Here is a 19,760-nt window from a genome sequence, read left to right as displayed (position 1 = left end):
CATAAGATATCACTTGTATCTGGAATCGGATATATGGCACCAATGAATCTTTCCACAGAAAAGAAACTCATGGACTTGCAGAATAGACTTGTGGTTGCCAGGGGGGAGGGGGAGGGAGTGGGATGGATGGGGTGCTTGGGGTTAATAGATGCAGACTCTTGCCTTTGGAATGGATAAGCAATGAAATCCTGCTGTGTAGCACTGGGAACTATATCCAGTCACTTATGATGTAGCATGATAACGTGAGGAAAAAGAATGTGTGTGTGTAACTGGGTCACCATGCTGTGCCGCAGAATATTGACAGAACACTGCAAACTAGCTATACTAAAAATAAATAAAAATCATTATATATATATCCAGTGTTGCCACAGCTGTGGCATGGGTTGCAACTGTGCTCAGATCTGATCCCTGGCCCAGGAGCTCCACATGCCACAGGGCAGCTAAAAAAGGGAAAAAAGGAACAAAAGAATACATTTAACCAAGGACATGAAAGACTGAAACACTTTCAGACAGTGATGAAGCCCCTGAAAACTATGACACACATAAATGGAAAGATACCTTGTGCTCTTGGAAAAATTCACATTGTTCAAATGTTCATTCTGCCCAAGGAAATGAACATGTGAATGCCAGCCCCTCCCCAAATTCCAACAGTCTTTTTCCCAGAAATAGAGCAAATCCTCCTACAGTTTGTGTGGAGCCACAAAAGACCTCAAGGAGCCAAAGCAACCCTCAGAAAGGACAAGAGGCCGGAGGCATCTCCCTGCCTGACTTCACTCTATGTTGTGAAGCTACAGTCACCAACAGAGTGTGGAACTGGCTCAAAAACAGGTGCCTGGCCCAGAGCAAGAGGACAGAGCCCAGAATTCAACCCACACTGAGCGGGTCAGTGTGTTCACGACAAAGGGGCCAAGGCCACGTCGTCCCCACAGGAAGTGCTGCTGGGAAAACTCAACACCACATACCATGTAAAGACAGTGGACACCATCCATACCACACACACAATGGACCAAAAAACCCCAGCTTTCAACCCAGAGCCCCTCTTGCATCCTCTGAAGGTGGACCCCCCCTCTGGTGCACATGGGAAGCTAAAAGCTTCTGCTCACCTTTTCCTCCTGTGCCACCCAATTGGCAGGAAACCTGGCTCCCATCAGTGTAGACACTGCCCCTTGATGTCCTAAAGCTGAAAGCCCCTGAAGTCTGAAGAAGACAGAGCTCTGACAGCAGAGATGCCACCAATCATCCCAGCAAAGCAGAAGCCATGGGCCCAAGGAGCCTCAACTCCCTTCATTTGTGCAAAGCAGGGTCCTCCAGGACCACACCTGCCCCGTGGGTGCCACCACGGGAACTCCTAGAGTATTTGGTTTGGTCTGGTTTTTTTAGGGCTGCAGAAGTTCCTGGGCTAGGGGTCAAATGGATTTTGTAAAATTAAAGATTTCTCCTCTGTGAAAGGCCTTACTCAGAAAATCAAAAAGCAAGTCACAAACCGAGAGAAAACTATTTGCAAACACATACACAACAAAGGATTTGTTTCAAAATATGCAAAGAATTCTAACAAAACAACACCATTAAAAACAGAGAAAGCTCTGGAGTTCCCTTCATAGCTCAGCAGTTAATGAACCTGACTAGGATCCATGAGGATGTGGGTTCGCTCCCTGGCCTTGCTTAGTGGGTTAAGGATCTGGCATTGCTGTGACCTGTGGTGTAGGTTGCAGACACAGCTTGGATCCTGCACTGCTGTGGCTATGATATAGGCTGGCAGCTGTAGCTCTGATTTGACTCCTAGCCTGGGAACATCCATGTGACTTGGGTGCAGCCTAAAAAGAAAAAAGGAAGAAAGAAAACCATCCCCAAGAAATAGAGGTATCAAGAAAGCTGATTTATAATAGAGACAGCACTCTGCAAGTGGGTGGGGAAGGATGTTCACTTGAATAAACAGGGCCAGGATGGATGGTCACCCACATAAGAAAACTAGTATTACTGGAAACCTAACACAGTCCCACCTAAAAGACCCCTCCTACACCACTGCAAGAATAAGTAGGAGATGGCGTTCCTGTCATGGCACAGTGGTTAGCAAATCCAACTAGGAACCATGAGGTTGCAGGTTTGATCCCTGGCCTTGCTCGGTGGGTTGGGGATCTGACATTGCTGTGAGCTGTGGGTGCAGGTTGCAGATGCAGCTTGGATCCCATGTTGTTGTGACTCTGGTGTAGCCAGTGGCTGCAGCTCTGACTGGACCCCTAGCCTGGGAACCTCCATATGCCCTGGGAAGCAGCCCTAGAAAAGGCAAAAAGACAAAAAAAAAAAAAAAAGAAAGAATAAGTAGGAGAATATCATGATGACCTCAGGGCTGGGGGAGGGGACACAATGTGATACTATTTACAGTGTAGCAAAAATAGAGTGCAGAAATGCTTAGAGTAAAAACAGCCTCATGCTGACAGTTGCTGGATTTTGACAAGATGCCAAGTAAATCAAAAGGTAAGAGAGGAGTTTCTGTCATGGCTCAGTGGTTAAGGAACCTGACTAGCATCCATGAGGTTGTGGGTTCGATCCCTGGCCTGGCTCAGCAAGGTAAGGATCCAGTGTTTCGGTGAGCTGTGGTATAGGTTGGAGATACGGCTCAGATCTGGTGTTGCTCTGGCTGTAGTGTAGGCCGGTGGCTACAGCTCCGATTAGACCCCTAGCCTGGGAATCTCCATAAGTGGCAGGTGTGGCCCTAAAAAAAAGACAAACCACCAAAAAAAAAAAAAAAAAAAAAAGTAAGGGAAAGGGGTGCTGAAACAAATATATATCAGTGCAAAGAAGTGAAACTCAACCCCTACCTCATTCCATATGCAAATATGAATTTGAGACAAACACCTAAATTTTAAAAGTAACACGAGCAATTCTCATTGTGGTGCAGCGGAAACTAATCTGACTAGGATCCATGAGGATGTGGGTTCCATCCCTGGCCTCACTCAGTGGGGTAAGGATCTGGCATTGCCGTGAGCTGTGGTGTAGGTCGCAGAGACGGCTTGGATCCTGTATTGCCATGGCTGTGGTGTAGGCCGGCAGCTACAGCTCTGATTCAACCCCAAGCCTGGGAACCTCATATGTCACAAGTGTGGCCCTAAAAAATAAAAAATAAAAAAATAAAAAAAAAATAAAAATAGCACTATGTTTAGCACAGCAAAGGAAACCATCAACAAAATGAAGAGACAGCCTACTGAATAGAAGATATTTGCAAACCATTTAAATGACAAGGGGTTAATATCCAAAATATGTATGAAGGTCATATAACTCAATAGCAAAAAACCAAATAACACAGTTAAAAATGAACAAAGGGAGTTCCCATTGTGGCTCAGCAATAATGAAACCCAACTAGTAATCATGAGGTTGCAGGTTCAATATCTGGCCTTGCTCTGTGGGTTAAGGATCCAGCGTTGCTGTGAGCTGTGGTGTAGGTTGCAGACACAGCTCAGATCTTGCAGTGCTGTGGCTGTGGACTGCAGCTGCAGCTCAGATTTGACCCCTAACCTGGGAATTTCCAAACACCATGGGTTTGGCCCTAAAAAGAAAAAAAAAATCAAAGAAGACATTTCTCAAAAGAAGACATACATATGGCCAACAGGTACATGAAAAGATTCTCAACATCACCAGTCATCAGGGAAATTCAAACCAAAACCACAATGAGATATCACCTCATTTCTTGTGGTGAGGATGTGGGGGAAAGTGAAACTCTGTACACTTAGTGGGAATATAAATTGGTGCAGCCGTTACATAAGTTCCTCAAAAAATTAAAACTAGAACTAACAGGAGTGAAATAAAGACCCGGTGGCTCTGCAGGTTAAGAACCTGACTAGCATCCATGAGGACTTGGGTTCAATCCCTGGCCTCACTCAGTGGGTTAAGATCCAGTGTTGCTGAAAGCTGCAGCATAGATTGCAGGTACAGCTTGGATCCTGAGTTCCTTTGGCTGTGGTGTAGGCCGGCAGCTGCCGCTCCAAATAGATCCCTAGCCTTGGAACTTCCATGAACTACAAGTGCAGGCCTTAACAAAAAAGACTAAGTTATGATCTAGCAGTTCCACTTTTCAAGATGTATGTGTCCAAAGGAATTGAAGTCAGAATCTCAAAAGGATATCTGTACCCCTATGTTCACTGCACCAGAGTTCAGAATGCCCAGATGTGGAAACAATCTAAATGTCTATTGGCAGAAGAACAGAGAAAGAAAATGTGATGTATAAACACATACAATAAAGTATTCTGCAGCCTTTAAAAATGTGGAAATCCAGGAGTTCCCATCGTGGCTCAGCAGTTAATGAACCCAACTAGGATCCATGAGGATGTGGGTTTGATCCCTGGCCTTGCTCAGTGGGTTAAGGACCTGGTGTTGCCATCAGTTGTGGTGTAGGTCACAGATGCAGCTCAGATCTGGTGTTGCTGTGGCTGGGATGTAGACCAGCAGCTACAGTTCTGATTCGGCCCCTAGCCTGGGAACCACCATATCAGTGCAAAGAAATGAAACTCAACCCCATACCTAATTTTAGGTGCAGCCCTAAAAAGACCAAAAAAAAAAAAAAAACCTGAAAGGAAAAAACCCTATGTAAAATCTTATCCTAAATTCTATTTTTTGCATCTCAAAAGCTGAAGAGACAAGATAGGATATCATCTGGTCATCTTCTTTTCTTAGTGAAAGGCTACAACTACAGTTCATGTAATGCTCAGCTAAGCATGGTGAGGGGATGGAAGAGTGAGAAAGAAATGAAATATATTCTTAGTAATGGAAAAAAAAGAGAGAAGAAAAGTCAACTTCAGAGGCCCTTTGAGCCATTCTGGGCCTTGGAAAGAACTGGAGATTCGAGGAGCCATTTGGGGTGAGTACAAGACACAGCCAGCAGCTGGGGTGACTGCAGCCTGGGCAGGGTAGGGCAGGATGGGGGCACTCCCTCCTCATCCATTTGAGTCAGACTGATCATTCATTTCCAATCTTCTGGGTTTGAGAGAAAAGGCTGGAAAGCTGGCTTTCCAACTGTATCCCTGCCTCATCCAGAAGCAGGTGCTTGTTATGAGGCTGGTGTGGTGAGCAGTCCCCATTCAAAGAGAACGGTGATTGACAAGCAGGGTCTCCTGGGAGGGGTGTCTAGGTGCTGCTACCTCTGAAGAGCCCACTGGGCCCCTATCCTGCAGCATTGAGGTCTTTTCTCCTTGATTTCAGAGGAATCCCTGCTCTCTGATAAACCTTTAAGCCACATTTTCTATGAGACACAAAGACCCCAGTGGAGTCTTCCAAACATGGTAAAGACTTTCACAGGATGAGAAGGTTCTAGTCACTTTTAGCTTTCCATCCTCTGCACCACTCCAGGACGGAAGAAAGCTGTGTACAAACTAGTTTCCCTTGGTCCTTCTGATTTGATCCCAAACTTCAGAATCTGCCAATCATGATCCTGGGAAGAATCAGCCACAAATGTAGGGGGGGAGCTAACATATGAGACCCAACTTATTGGCCAATTACACCCAGGTGGGGACTGGCTTGAGCTTGCAGTTTGGGCGAGGGTTGGTTCATCCCTAAGCCTTGCTTTCCTCTTCCTGGCAACACATCCTTCTGGTCAGGTCTCTGCTCCAAGAGTGAAGAAATGACAGAAACTTCTCTAGTCTCACCTGGAAGCCTGGATGAGAGGTGAGGAGGGCAGAAGCTGGACAGAGCCAAACTCCAGGACTTTTGTCTCCCCTCTGGAGGCTGCTGCATGTATGTACAAGGAGATTGAAGTGGATGGGAAAGGGCAGGGAGTCATCTGGAAGTGGCATTGGTGGAGGCGGGAAGGGGGCAGGAGGACCCAGGACCCACTGCCTGCCATCTCCACAGAGCTTCTTGGGCCCCAGCACCATGCGGCACTGCCCGTAAAAATGTTTCTTGGATGCTGTGTCCTTGATCCTCCTGAGCCGCTTCCTCCAAGAGAAAAATGCAGAGCATCCTAAGTACAGTTTATCCATGGTGAGTTCCAGAGGTGGAGCTTGGACTCCTAACCCTAACCCTTTGGGGGTGGGGGGTGGGTATATTTTCAGTTACACAAACAGTCTAAAGTCACCATGGAAGTTCTAAGAGGAATGCTGTTGAAGAATCAGGAGAGGGTTAGAGAAAAGATAATAGTGAACTAGCCTTGAAATATGTGTCGGGTTTGAATAAAGGTGAGGAAGACAAGGGGGCATTTTCCATGTGCAGAGAGCAGCCAAGGCCATGCTGTTTGGTGGGGTTGGCCCATGGGCAGCCTGCCTAGGTGAGGTCACATCCCTCTCCAGAGCCAGAGCGGTTGTGCAGAGCGCCTGCGTGGGGGTTGCGTGCGTGCCGTGGCGTCCGAGGGGGTTGCGTGCGTGCCGTGGCGTGCGTGGGGGTTGCGTGCGTGCCAGGGAAGGGAGCCCCCGGAGCGACTGCTGAGGGACACCGCGGCGAGCGAGCATGGGTGAAGGAGCTGAGGGCGTGAGCAGGGCTGCAGCGGGCAGGTCCAAGGTAGGTTTGTGTTTATCTTTTTGAGAAGGGAAGAGGGTGCCTAGGATGCTTGGGAAAAGGGGAGGGAAGGTCCCAGGAAGTGTTTGGGGGAAAGGTGCGTGGTTGGGGAGGGACCGGCTTCAGTGCAGGGCAGGTATGGGGGTTGAGTGCAGGAGGGTTAGCTGCGTGGAGGGGAAGGGAGCTCAGAGGGAATGGGGAGGGCCACCGCGAGCGTGGGGGAGGGAGGGTGAGGATGGCAGCGGAGCCCCAGCTGAGAGGTTGAAGTTAGGGTTAGTTTTGAGAGGCAGGAAGAGGGTGGATGGGATCCCTTGGAAAAGTGGAGGCGAGGTCCTAGGAAGGGTTGGGCCTGTGCGAGTGCGGGGAGCGTGGAGGCGGGCAGGCACCCCTTGCCCCCCGAGCGTGCGTGGGGGTTGCGTGGGTGCAGGGGAAGGGAGGCCGGAGGGAATGGAGAGGGACACGGAGAGCCTGGGGCCCTGCGGGGAGGTTGTGAGGGGCATTCTAGGGGATAGGTTCAAGGTAGGTTTTGGTGGCTGCTGCGGTGGTGGTGGTTTTTGTTGTTGGTTTTTGGTTTTTGGTTGGTTGTTGTGAAGGGGGAAGAGGGTGGAGGATGAGGACCCCTTAGCACATGGGAGCGGAAGGATGTCAGGAAAGGAGCCCAGAGGGGTTCGTGTGGGAATGGGCCAGGGCAGCTGGGAGGGGCTTGTGGGTAGTGCCTGAACAGAGGGGAAGGGAGAGCTGAAGGGAGTGCTGAGGGCCAGGGGAGCAGGGGGGGACTGAGGTAAGGCTGTCAGTGGAGTTCCAGCAGACAGGTTCAAGTGAGGTGTTTTTTGTTTTGGTTTTTGGCTTGCTGTGTGTGTTTGTTCGTTTGATTGTTTGTTTGAGAAGGGGGTAGAGGGGTGGGTAGGTTGGATGCCTTTGAGCTGATGGGGAAAGTTTCCAGGAAGGGGGGGGTGTGGGTGGGGGCAGAGAGGGGCGAGGGGGGCGGGGACGCGGTTGTGCAGAGCGCCTGCGTGGGGGTTGCGTGCGTGCCGTGGCGTGCGAGGGGGTTGCGTGCGTGCCGTGGCGTGCGTGGGGGTTGCGTGCGTGCCGGGGAAGGGAGCCCCCGGAGCGACTGCTGAGGGACACCGCGGCGAGCAAGCATGGGTGAAGGAGCTGAGGGCGTGAGCAGGGCTGCAGCGGGCAGGTCCAAGGTAGGTTTGTGTTTATCTTTTTGAGAAGGGAAGAGGGTGCCTAGGATGCTTGGGAAAAGGGGAGGGAAGGTCCCAGGAAGTGTTTGGGGGAAAGGTGCGTGTTTTGGGCGGGAGGAGGGTGGCGGGGAGCGGCTTGGGGGCGGCGCAGGCGTGGGGGTTGGGTGCGTGCAGGGGAAGGGAGAGCGCAGGGACTGTGGAGGGCCACCGCGAGCGTTGGGGCGGGAGGTGAGGATGGCAGCGGAGCCCCAGCTATGTATAGATTTCTAAGGTATCTCCAGACTCTTCTCCATAGTGGCTGTACCAGTTTACATTCCCACCAGCAGTGCAGGTGGGTTCCCTTTTCTCCACAGCCCTTCCAGCACTTGTTCTTTGTGGTTTTATTAATGGTCATTCTGACTGGTGTGAGGTGATATCTCATGGTTGTTTTGATTTGTATTTCTCTTATAATCAACGATGTTGAGCATTTTTTCATGTGTTTGTTGGCCGTCTGTGTATCTTCTTCGGAGAAATGTGTATTCAGGTCTTTTTCCCATTTTTCCATTGATTGATTGGTTTTTTTGCTGTTGGGTTGTATAAGTTGCTTATATATTCTAGAGATTAAGCCCTTGTCAGTTGCATCATTTGAAACTATCTTCTCCCATTCTGTAAGTTGTCTTTTTGTTTTGGGTTTCCTTTGCTGTTCAAAATCTTTTCAGTTTGATTAGGTCCCATGGGTTTATTTTTGCTCTAATTTCTATTGCTTTGGGAGACTGACCTGAGAAAACATTCATGATGTTGATGTCAGAGAGTGTTTTGCCTATGTTTTCTTCTAGGAGTTTGATGGTGTCCTGTCGTATATTTAAGTCTTTCAGCCATTTTGATTTTATTTTTGTGCATGGTATGAGGGTGTGTTCTAGTTTCATTGCTTTGAATGCAGCTGTCTAGGTTTCCCATCAATGCATGCTGAATAGACTTTCCTTTTCCCATTTTATGTTCTTGCCTCCCTTGTCAAAGATTAATTGACCATAGGTGTCAGGGTTTATTTCCGGATTCTCTATTCTGTTCCATTGGTCTGTCTGTCTGTCTGTTTTGATACCAGTACCACACTGTTTTGATGACTGTGGCTTTGTAGTATTTCTTGAAGTCTGGGAGAGTTATGCCTCCTGCTTGGTTTTTGTTTCTCAGGATTGCTTTGGCGATTCTGGGTCTTTTGTGGTTCCATATAAAATTTTGGATTGTTTGTTCTAGTTCTGTGAAAAATGTCATGGGTAATTTGATCGAGATTGCAATGAATCTGTAGATTGCTTCTGGTAGAATGGCCATTTTCACAATATTGATTTTCCCAATCCAGGAGCATGGAATATCTTTCTATTTCTTTACATCTTCTTTGATTTCTTTGATTAAGGTTTTATAGTTCTCGGCATATAGGTCCTTTACCTCCTTGGTCAGGTGTATTCCGAGGTATTTGATTTTGTGAGGTGCAATTTTAAAAGGTATCATACTTTTGTATTCCTTTTCTAATATTTCATTGCTGGTATACAGAAATGCAACTGACTTCTGAATGTTAATCTTATATCCTGCCACTTTGCTGAATTTATTAATCAGTTCAAGGAGTTTTGGGGTTGAGTCCTTAGGGTTTTCTAGGTATAGAATCATGTCATCTGCATACAGTGACAGCTTTAACACTTCTCTTCCTATATGGATGCCTTTTATTTCTTTTGTTTGTCTAATTGCTGTGGCTAAGACTTCCAAAACGATGTTGAAGAGCAGTGGTGAGAGTGGGCATCCCTGTCTTGTTCCAGATTTGAGTGAGAAGGCTTTCAGTTTTTCCCCATTGAGTATTATGTTTGCTGTGGGTTTATCATAAATGGCTTTGATTATATTCAGGAATGTTCCCTCTATACCCACTTTGGCGAGGGTCTTGATCATGAATGGATGTTGAACTTTGTCAAATGCTTTTTCTGCATCTATTGAGATGATCATATGATTTTTGACTTTTTTTTTGTGAATGTGGTGTATGATGCTGATTGATTTGCGTATGGTGAACCATCCTTGTGAACCTGGGATGAACCCTACCTGGTCATGGTGTATAATTTTTTTGATATGTTGTTGGATTCGGTTGGCTAAGATTTGGTTGAGAATTTTTGCATCTATACTCATCAATGATATTGGCTGACAGTTTTCTTTTTTGGTGGTATCTCTGTCTGGTTTTGGAATGAGGGTGATGGTGGCATCATAGAATGTCTTTGGCAGTATTCGTTCTTCTTCAACCTTTTGAAAGCGTTTAAGGAGGATGGGCACCAATTCCTCTTTATATGTTTGATAAAATTCGCCTGTGAATCCATCTGGTCCTGGACTTTTATTTGTAGGGAGTGATTTTATGACCTCTTCCATTTCATTTCTAGTGATGGGTCTGTTCAGTTGGTCTGTTTCTTCTTGATTCAGTTTTGGCAGGCTGTAAGATTCTAGAAAATTGTCCATTTCTTCCAGATTGTCAAACTTGTTGCCATATAGTTGTTCATAGTATTCTCTTATGGTTTTTTGTATTTCTGCAGTATCCGTTGTGATTTCTCCTTTTTCATTTATAATTTTGTTTATTTGGGTTCTTTCTCTCCTCTTTTTAGTGAGTCTGGCCAGGGGTTTGTCAATTTTGTTCACCGTTTCAAAGAACCAGCTCTTGGTTTTATTAATTTTCTCTATTGTTTTTTGAATCTCTATTTTATTGATTTCTTCATTGATCTTTATAATTTCCTTCCTTCTGCTGACTTTAGGACTTTTTTGTTCTTCTTTTTCTAATTCGTTTAGGTGGAGGGTTAAGTTGTCCATTTGGGATCTTTCTTCTTTTTTGAGAAAGGCCTGTATTGCTATAAATTTCCCTCTGAGCACTGCTTTCGCAGCATCCCATAGATTTTGAGAGGTTGTGTCTTCATTATCATTTGTTTCAAGGTAGTTTTTAATTTCCTTCTTGATTTCTTCATTGACCCATTGGTTTTTAAGTAGCATGTTGTTTAGTGTCCATGGAGTAGGTTTTTTCTCTTTGCTTTTCCCATGGTTGATTTCTAAGTTCATGGCATTGTGGTCAGAGAAGATACTTGAGATAATTTCTATGCTCCTAAATTTATTGAGATTCGCTTTATGTCCCAATATGTGATCGATTCTTGAGAATGTTCCATGAGCATTTGAAAAGAATGTGTATTCTGATTTTTTTGGATGTAGTGTCCTGAAGATATCAATGAAGTCTAACTTTTCTATTGTTTCCTTTAGGATCTCTGTTGCTTTATTGGTTTTCTGTCTAGAGGATCTGTCCATTGATGTGAGGGGGGTGTTTAGGTCTCCTACTATGATTGTATTCTCATCAATATCTCCCTTTATGTCTGTTAATATTTGTTGTATGTATCTGGGTGCTCCTATGTTTGGGGCATATATGTTGATGATAGTAACATCCTCTCCTTGGATGGATCCCTTAATCATTAAGTAGTGTCCTTCTTTGTCTTTCTTTATGTCTTTTGTTTTAAAGTCTATTTTGTCTGATATGAGCGTTGCGACTCCTACTTTTCTGTCATGTCTATTGACGTGAAATACTTTTCCCCACCCTTTCACTTTCAATCTATATGTATCTTTTGTCCTAAGGTGAGTTTCTTGTAGGCAGCATATTGAAGGTTTTTGCCTTTTTATCCACTCAGCCACTCTGTGTCTTTTGATTGGGGCATTCAGTCCATTGACATTTAAGGTGATAAATTGATAGATGATTATTTATTGCCATTTGAACCTCGTGTTCCAGTTGATTCTATGGTTCTCCATTCTTCCTTTCTTTTTTTTTTTTTTTTTTTTTTTTTTGTTGGATGGTCTCCTGTTATTATCTGCTTGAGTGTATTTTTTTTTCATTTTTTGTAAATGCAATATTTGGTTTTGGCTTGTGGTTGCCCTGTTTTTTAAGTATGCTAACCCCTTCCCATAATTGTGTGTTTTAGCCTGATGGTCCTGTAAGTTCAAACACTTCATTACTATATTAAAAATTAAGAAGAGAGACATACATACAAACAAAAAGGGTAATTTACCTCCTAACATCCCTTGCCCACATTTTGTGGTTTTGATGACTCTTTTATTTTTTTCTTTTTAATTTTATTTTGTTTGAAGTATGTTCATGATTAAATCTGTATGCTGGCTTATTTGAGTGACTGCTCTCTGATTGCAATTTCCTCAGTCCTAGTTCTTCCTCTTCTTCTTCTTCTTTTTTTTTTCTTTTCTTTTTTCTTCCCTTTCCTTCCTTTTTGGTTTAGAGAAGCTCTTTCAAAATTTCCTTTAACCTGGGTTTTGTGTTGCTGTATTCTTTAAGTTTTCGTTTGTTGGGAAAAATTTTTATTTCCCCTTCTATTTTAAATGATATTCTTGCTGGATAAAGTATTCTAGGTTGCATATGTTTTCCTTGTAGCACTTTAAATATCTCTTGCCATTCCCTCCTGGCCTGTAGTGTTTCTGTAGAGAAATCAGCTGATATTCTTATGGGGGTTCCCTTGTAGGTAACATTCTGTTTTTCTCTTGCTGCCTTTAGGATCCTCTCTTTATCACTAACTTTTGCCATTTTTATTATGATGTGTGTTGGTGTGGGTCTGTTTGGGTTCAGTTTGTTTGGGGCCCTCTGTGCTTCTTGTATCTTGAACCCAGTATCCTTTAGATTTGGGAAGTTTCCATCGATAATTTCTTCAAATGTATTTTCCATTCCCTTATCATTTTCTACTCCTTCTGGAATTCCTATTATGCGTAGATTGGCCAGCTTTCTATTATCCCATAGGTCTCTTATATTGCTTTCCAGTTTTTTGATTCGGTTTTCTGTCTGTTGACCGGATTGAGTGATTTCCATTATTCTATCTTCCATATCACTGATTTGTTCTTCTGCATTATTCATTCTGGTTTTTACTGCCGTTAGTTCAGTTTGCGTCTCTGCAAATGAATGTTCTAGTTTCTCTTGGCTCCTCCTTACATTTTCTAGTTCCTTTCTGAGGGTATCTGCATTACTGTTCATATCTTCTCTTAATTCCTTCAGTATTTTCCCTATTTCTCTTTTGAACTCCAGGTCTGTCAGACTGCAGAGATCTGTTTCATTGTTGACTGTTTGAGGTGAGTTCTCCTGTTGGTTTGACTGGGGGTGGTTTCTCAGCTTCTTCATCTTGCTTGTTGTTTTCTTTCTCCTTTTGGAGTTGTACTCTCCGTGATCGGGTAGTGTTTGCCTTGTCACTACCGTGGAATATTTCCTGAGGGCTGGCGTTGTTGGTCAATCTTTTTTAAGGCAGTGTGGCTTTTCTGGAGTGTTGATGGGGCTAACAGTGTTTCTTTGAAGCAATGGAGGACTTCCTGAGGGCAGACAGGACTGGGAGGTCCACCCCACGATGGTAGCAGATTTCACTTGGTCATGCAGAGCTTGCTCTGGTGTTTTTAGGCTGTGGGGTTCTTGCAGGGAGTTGGCGGTGTTGGGCAGCTGCTCTTCAGGGGTGCATCACCCCCTGGGGGCTGGAGAAGCTATCTGGGTCACTGAGAACCTGAGAGGCTCTTCCCTAGGGCAGCCCAACTCAGAAGGACAGCCTGAGGATGTAGGTGAATCTTTTCACAGTCTGGCTGAGCTTGTTGCAGCTTTTCTGGGCCGCAGGGGCCCTTCCAGGGGGCTGGTGGTGCTGAGCAGTTATTTCACGGGAGTGGGGCATCCCCTGGGAGCTTGGGCGGGTAGCAGGGCCCTTGGAGACCCAAGAGGCTCCTCCCCAGGGCAGCCCGACTCAGAAAAACCGTCTGAGATCTTTTCCCAACTCGGCCAGGCTTGTTGCAGCTTTTCTGTGCTGCAGGGGGTGCTGCCTGGAGCTGGAAGTCCTATGCAGCTGGTCCACTAGGTCTCAGCACCCCCTGGGGGCTTGGGCGGGTAGCAGGGCCCTTGGAGACCCAAGAGGCTCCTCCCCAGGGCAGCCCGACTCAGAAAAACCGTCTGAGATCTTTTCCCAACTCGGCCAGTCTTGTTGCAGCTTTTCTGGGCGGCAGGGGGTCCTGCCTGGAGCTGGCAGTCCTATGCAGCGGGTCCACTAGCTCTCAGCACCCCCTGGGGGCCTGGGCGGGTAGCAAGGCCCTTGGAGACCCAAGAGGCTCCTCCCCGGGGCAGCCCGTCTCAGAAAAACCGTCAGAGAATTAGGCCGATCTATTCACAGTCTGGCTAGGCTTGTTCTAGCTTTTCTGGGCTGCAGGCCTTTTCTAGGGTGCTGGTGGTGTTTGGTGCTGCTCTGCAGAAGTGTAGCCCCTCCAAAGGGCAAGCAGGCCTGTGCAGGGACAGCCCCTGTGGTGGTAGGCTTCAGGCAATTGTTGAGACCAGCCCTCCTGGATGGCAGGTTGCCCCAGGTCCAGCGAGAGCATAGGGGGTGGTGGGGGCGGGGGGGATGCACTGGGAAGCGCAGCTTTCTGCTAGCTAGCGGACCTGTAAGCTTGCTGTGGTGTGGGGGGTATTCTATGGGGACCCACCCCTTCTTCTCTCCCCTCCCCAGCACGGGTGCAGACCAGGCTCTTCTCCCAGGTTCCCTCTGAGGCGGCTTTCCACTTCCCCGCCCTTAGAGTATTGCTCCCTTCCTCTGCGACAGCTTTGTTTTCTAGTCTCCCAGGCAGTCTCTGCCCCTTCAAATGGTTTAGAGACCTCCCAAGCAGTTTCCGCTCTGCCCTGCCCCCTAGCCCGGGGACTAATCTCTGGAGCCAAGGTCTTGGTACCCAGCCCCCACCCAGGCGTCCCCCGGCCTCCTCTCGGGGACTAACCTTCAGAGGCAAGGTCTCGGTGCCCAGCCCCCAACCAGGCGTCTCAATTTTTGGTGACTTTGCCCGTAGTTCAGATGGTCCGTTGGGTTCTTGATGGGTTTTTCCGTACTCCAACTTACTGACTGCTACACTCTTCTCTGCATCTGGAGATTCCTCCGGTTCGTTTGATCTTTCCCCCGTGTAGGTGACTTTCCAGGGTGCGGGATCCCTTTCTCCTCCGCAGTTCCCTTTCGGGAGCGCCCATCCCACTCGGATTCACCTTCTCTCACTCTCCTCTTTTCTCCCGTTCTGCCCAATAATTTCACGAACTTCTTGCCGTTATTGGAGTTTAGGTTCCTCTGCCAGCGATTGGTTGCTGTTCTGTGTGAGTCATTTCTTCTGTAGATGTGCTTTTTTTGTTGTGTTTGTGTGAGAGGGCGAGCGTGTCCCCCTACTCCTCCGCCATCTTGTCCTCCCGTATCGGATTTTTCTTATTCTTTAGCTCACCTTTAGTCCTTTACCCTAAGGAATAATCATACTTTGCATCTCTGCAGAAAGTTTTGTAGCAACCTAAGACTGTAAAATAAGACTTTGGCTAAAAAATGGTCTGTATCAATAAAACGGAAATTTATGTAGTGATGTATAATGATATTTTAGAAAATAATGTCAGGTTCATGATGCATTGTTATGGAAAAACAAAGGTTACAATAAAACACTATGTAAAGCAAGACCTGTTATTTTAAACATACAAATCAGAAAATAGAGGCTAGCATACAGAGAAGACTAGAAAGAAATTTATCAAAATATTAATAGTGATTATCTATGGGTAGTGGATTTCCTAGTATTTTTTTTGTTTTGTTTTCCCTGTGCAACTAGATATTCCAAATGAACATTATGTTATCATTATAATTAATAAATTATTAAAAAATGCTGCCTTGAACATTGATAATATTTATTTGTGACAGTGTTATTTTACTGTTAGCTTATTTAATATTCTACTGTATCTTTTGGCTCCTAAAGTAACTCTTCCTTGAGAAAGTTAATTGAGCTGTTAGGTATGTAAACTTAGTATCTCAGGCTGTGTATAACTTCAGTTCAGGTCCTTTATATTGGTGGGTAAATTTAACCTTTGATAGACTTATCTATTGTCTTACTCAAAGTAGTTTCTTCAATAAAATTAGAATTTTCTATTTTACTTTAACCGATCATTTGGGAACTAGAGTAAAGTAATCCTTACTGAAGTTATCTTTAATTTTACTTTTCTAAAAGGAGTTGAATAAAGTCACTACTCAACTGGCTCAGGTCACTACACATTTGCAGGATAAGCAAGAATATGGCAGTCAGGTGAAAAGTCATCTTAAAGAATATAAAGAGAAACATCTCTCTTTAGAACAGAAAACTGAAGAATTAGAAGGTCAAATTAGGGTTTGTATAAAAGAAACTGAATTTCGCCATATTTTCTGTTCCTGTAGCAATGTAATTGATGACTCAGATGGAATCTAAGATTTCAAACTTTCAAACAAAGGTTAAGCTGTGATGTAAAAGTTTTAAAAATTAAAAAAAAAGAAAGATTTCTCATCATGGTGCAGGGGTTAACAAATCCGACGAGGAACCAAGAGGTTGCGGGTTCGGTCCCTGCCCTTGCTCAGTGGGTTAAGGATCCGGCGTTGCCATGAGTTGTGGTGTAGGTCGCAGATGCAGCTCGGATTCCAAGCTGCTGTGGCTCTGGCGTACGTAGGCCAGCAGCTACAGCTCCGATCAGACCCCTAGCGTGGGAACCTCCATATGCCACGGGAGCTGCCCAAGAAATAGCAAAGAGACAAAAATAAATTAAATAAATAAATAAATAAATAAATAAATATATAAATGGAGTTCCCATCGTGGCACAGCAGAAATGAGTCCAACTAGGAACTATGAAGTTTCAGGTTCAATCCCTGGCCTTGCTCAGTGGGTTAAGGATCTGGCGTTGCCATGAGCTGTGGCGTAGGTTGCAGATTTGGCTTGGATTTGATGTTGCTGTAGGCTGTGACATTGCTAGGTGTAGGCTATAGCTCTGATTTGACCCCTAGCCTGGGAACCAAAAAAAATTACCTGTGCTTTTTCTTGTTTGATTTTTGAATTCCATCTTTACTTTTAACTTCTTTGTTAAAGGAGGGCTTTTGCAAATAGCAGTTAACATATATACTGGTTCCATGGTATGTGTAAATATTTCAAAGAGACAGCCAACCAGGGATCTACTCTGTAATTATGAGGAACTTATTTTTTGTTTTGCTATATCATTCCTGTCTCTTTCCCTCTTTATTCCAGTATAATATTCAGGGATGGCATATTTCTTCCTATTTTAAACTTTACATTTATACTCTTTGGGTTTTGTTTCTAATTTAATATCATTTAAATTTATTATAATTTACACTATGGTAAACTTCTTTCTTTAATACAACTCCAGATGAAAGTTTGGAGCTAAAGAGATTAAGTGGCTACACATATGAGAGAAGGATTTGACCTGAGTCCCTTGTCCTTTAAATTAAAACTGCTGTAAGTTAAAAATTTCTCAAGTTACTATATATATAAGTTATACCTCCACTGTCAGATAAAGCACTTCTGTACAACTGTAGAATCCTGGGCTTTGAATTTGTATACATCCACATCCACATCAGTATAACGTGGAAGAAGAAAATTACATTTTCAGATCTTCTCTGCATTCCTTTTTTTATTTTCTTTATGGTCAATAACATGGCATGACAAATTACTCGACATAATGGTTGAAAAAAACAAAAAACTAATTTTTTAGATGAAGGCGTCTCATGAGAAGTCTATTTAAGTATCTTTTAAAAATAGTTATTTAGAACCAATAATATTTATTGTAACCTATCACAACATTGGATATTAGATATTTTTTCTAATCATTGTTTTAGGACGTATTCCATCTGTTACATAGAATTAACATAGTTACATTGAGTGTCAAATATAAGCCTTGAGTAAGAACTACAGGTACCTAGATTGGCTTATAAAATATTTAGGGCACAAAATTTTTTACTGCTATACAAGAAAATGTCTTGCTCATAGATTTTTGAACTATGTACTTAACAGTTTGACTTTTTTTTGGCTTCACCTATGGAATGTGGAAGGGCCTCAGCCAGGGATCAAACTTGCACCACCGCAGCAACCTGAGCTGCAGCAGTGACAATGCCGGATCCTTAATCTGCTGAGCCATTAGGGAACTCCTGACTTTTGTGAATTTGTAAAAGTGCCCACAGTTATATCTACATGAATGACACAAAAATCACACTGTGAAGAACAATGATCTCTAGATGAAGAGATTGAAGAAGCAAAATCAGAAGTTTAATTGGTTTTATGTTTAGGGTCAATAGGTGTTAATGAGAAGGATGACATGACAACTGCATTTTAGTTGTGAATAGTTCTAATTATCTCAGTATTATTAACTGTGATTATAAAGGAGTACATATTTTAAGTGGGCCCATGTGTGAACCTGTTACTTAGTTTTTTCGGACTTTAGTTAATAAATTTTACGCAGGTAACAAATATACTTATTTTAAGTTTTTCTCTTAGAGTTAATTTTGAAAATTAAAAACTCAGTGACTGCTTCTCCTATAGGAAGCCTGCTGCTAGGTTTTCTTAAATATTCCATGATAAATGGCAGCTTTATTCAGTGAAAGCTTCAGAGTGTATTTTTTATTATAACAGATATTTTTGGCTATTTTTGTGTGTTATGTCAACACCAGTTTGAATGTAAACAAAAGTGGTATAATGTTATAGTAGATAATTGACATTAAAGTTGTTATTATATTTCTTCAATAGAAATTGGAAGCTGATTCACTTGAAGTTAAAGCAAGCAAGGAGCAAGCTTTGCAGGATCTACAACAGCAAAGACAACTGAACACAGATTTAGAGCTTAGAGCTACAGAATTGAGTAAACAAGTTGAAGTGGAGAAAGAAACATAAGCTTAATGACTTAAGGGGGAGCATTGTAAACTAAGAATTAACATATTTTTAAGATTTCAATTTTATCATCACATCTTTAAGGATTTACTTGATTCTATAAACTGCTTATATTAACATGAATAAAAATAAATCCATATAATATGGTTAAATAGGAGGGCTTGTTACCAGTCACATTTCAGCAGACTTTGTCTTTAAATGCCAAATATTCCATTCCGACTGTGTTGACGGACTTGATCTGTGGCAAGAGCATGAAGATTTTTGACTCTCAGTAGTAAAGATGGAAGTTGGGTGCATGGGAAAGTTACCTTTCAGAGAAATGAAATAAAACCCATCAATAATTAAGTTGTTTTACACCTTCATGGTTGCATCCTTGTTTTGGGAGGGATGACAAAATTTTTTTGTTCTCATATCTAGTACATTGGGTCCTGATACTGTGAATTTGAGGATATACAGGTGCAAATGGCATTTCTTCTCACTGATAACATCATAGTTTCCAGTGCTGACGTTTGGAGAGTACACCTGATCCTTTGTATCACCCACTAACTTGGTTGTCACCTCTGGAAGCCAGTCATGTGTCTTTGAAGGTGACCTCTGAGTTGCTTCTTGTTCTCTTTCCCAAGGACACTTATGGGATCAGTGGTTCTTTCCACTTCTACTAAGGTTTTTTTTGTTTGTTTGTTTTTTTTTTTTTTTCCCTTTATACGAACATTTCCTATGTTGGGTCCTGCCTTTCTAGAGTACTACCTAAGAAAGGCAAGCTAGGTAAACATATCTAGAGTTTGACTAAACCCTCAACCTTGGTTGAAAGGCTCAGCCCACATAACAGGGCACAGGGCCCACCTTTCTCAAGGGCCACTGATGCTATTCAAGCCCACCAACTTCCATCTTATATTTTCATTCCTCTGCAGTTTAATATATTTTCAAATATCTTTTGTGATTTCTTCTTTGATCATGGTTAGTTAGAAGTATTTTGTTTACTTGTCAAATATTTGGGATTCTTGTAGATATCTTACTGTTACTGGTTTCTCATTTAATTCCACTGAGGTCAGAGAACATACTCAGACTTTTCAAACTGTTTTATTTAGGGCCCAGTATATGGCTTATCTTGGTTAATTTTCCTTGGGTACACATATGTGTTGTTGGGTAAAGTATTCCATAAATATCAATTAGGTTGAGGTAGTTGATAATATTGTTCTAATCTTCCATATCCTTGCCATTTTTTCCCTTCTGGTCATTTCTATCAGTTTCTGAGAACGGAGTGTTAAGGTTTCCCAGATCATGTGTGGTTTTTTTTTTTTCATTTTGATTTGTTTTGTTTTTTTATTACTAAGTGACTTTAAAAAAACAGCTAAGTTTTGCAGTCACTATGAAGGCCTTTATTTCTAT

The 19,760-nt window shown here is 43.5% G+C and overlaps 1 protein-coding gene across 3 annotated transcripts in view; it reads left to right on the top strand.

The window, feature by feature from the left end:
- The first annotated feature begins 6,359 nt into the window (after positions 1-6,359).
- LOC110261044 (uncharacterized) overlaps positions 6,360-19,760 on the top strand; it is a 116,844-nt gene continuing 103,443 nt past the window's right edge. For all 3 annotated transcript variants that reach the window (XR_014818287.1, XM_084980804.1, XM_084980807.1), the window contains exon 1: positions 6,360-6,483. The gene's annotated coding sequence lies outside the window, so the exon portion shown is untranslated. The remainder of the gene's footprint in view (positions 6,484-19,760) is intronic.

Source organism: Sus scrofa, chromosome 10 (assembly GCF_054392235.1).
Source record: "Sus scrofa isolate SSC_HxYL_T2T_F1_AM1 chromosome 10, Sscrofa_HxYL_maternal_Yorkshire_Landrace_v2.0, whole genome shotgun sequence".
Taxonomy (NCBI): domain Eukaryota; kingdom Metazoa; phylum Chordata; class Mammalia; order Artiodactyla; family Suidae; genus Sus; species Sus scrofa.
This window is presented reverse-complemented; position numbering and strand designations above follow the sequence as displayed.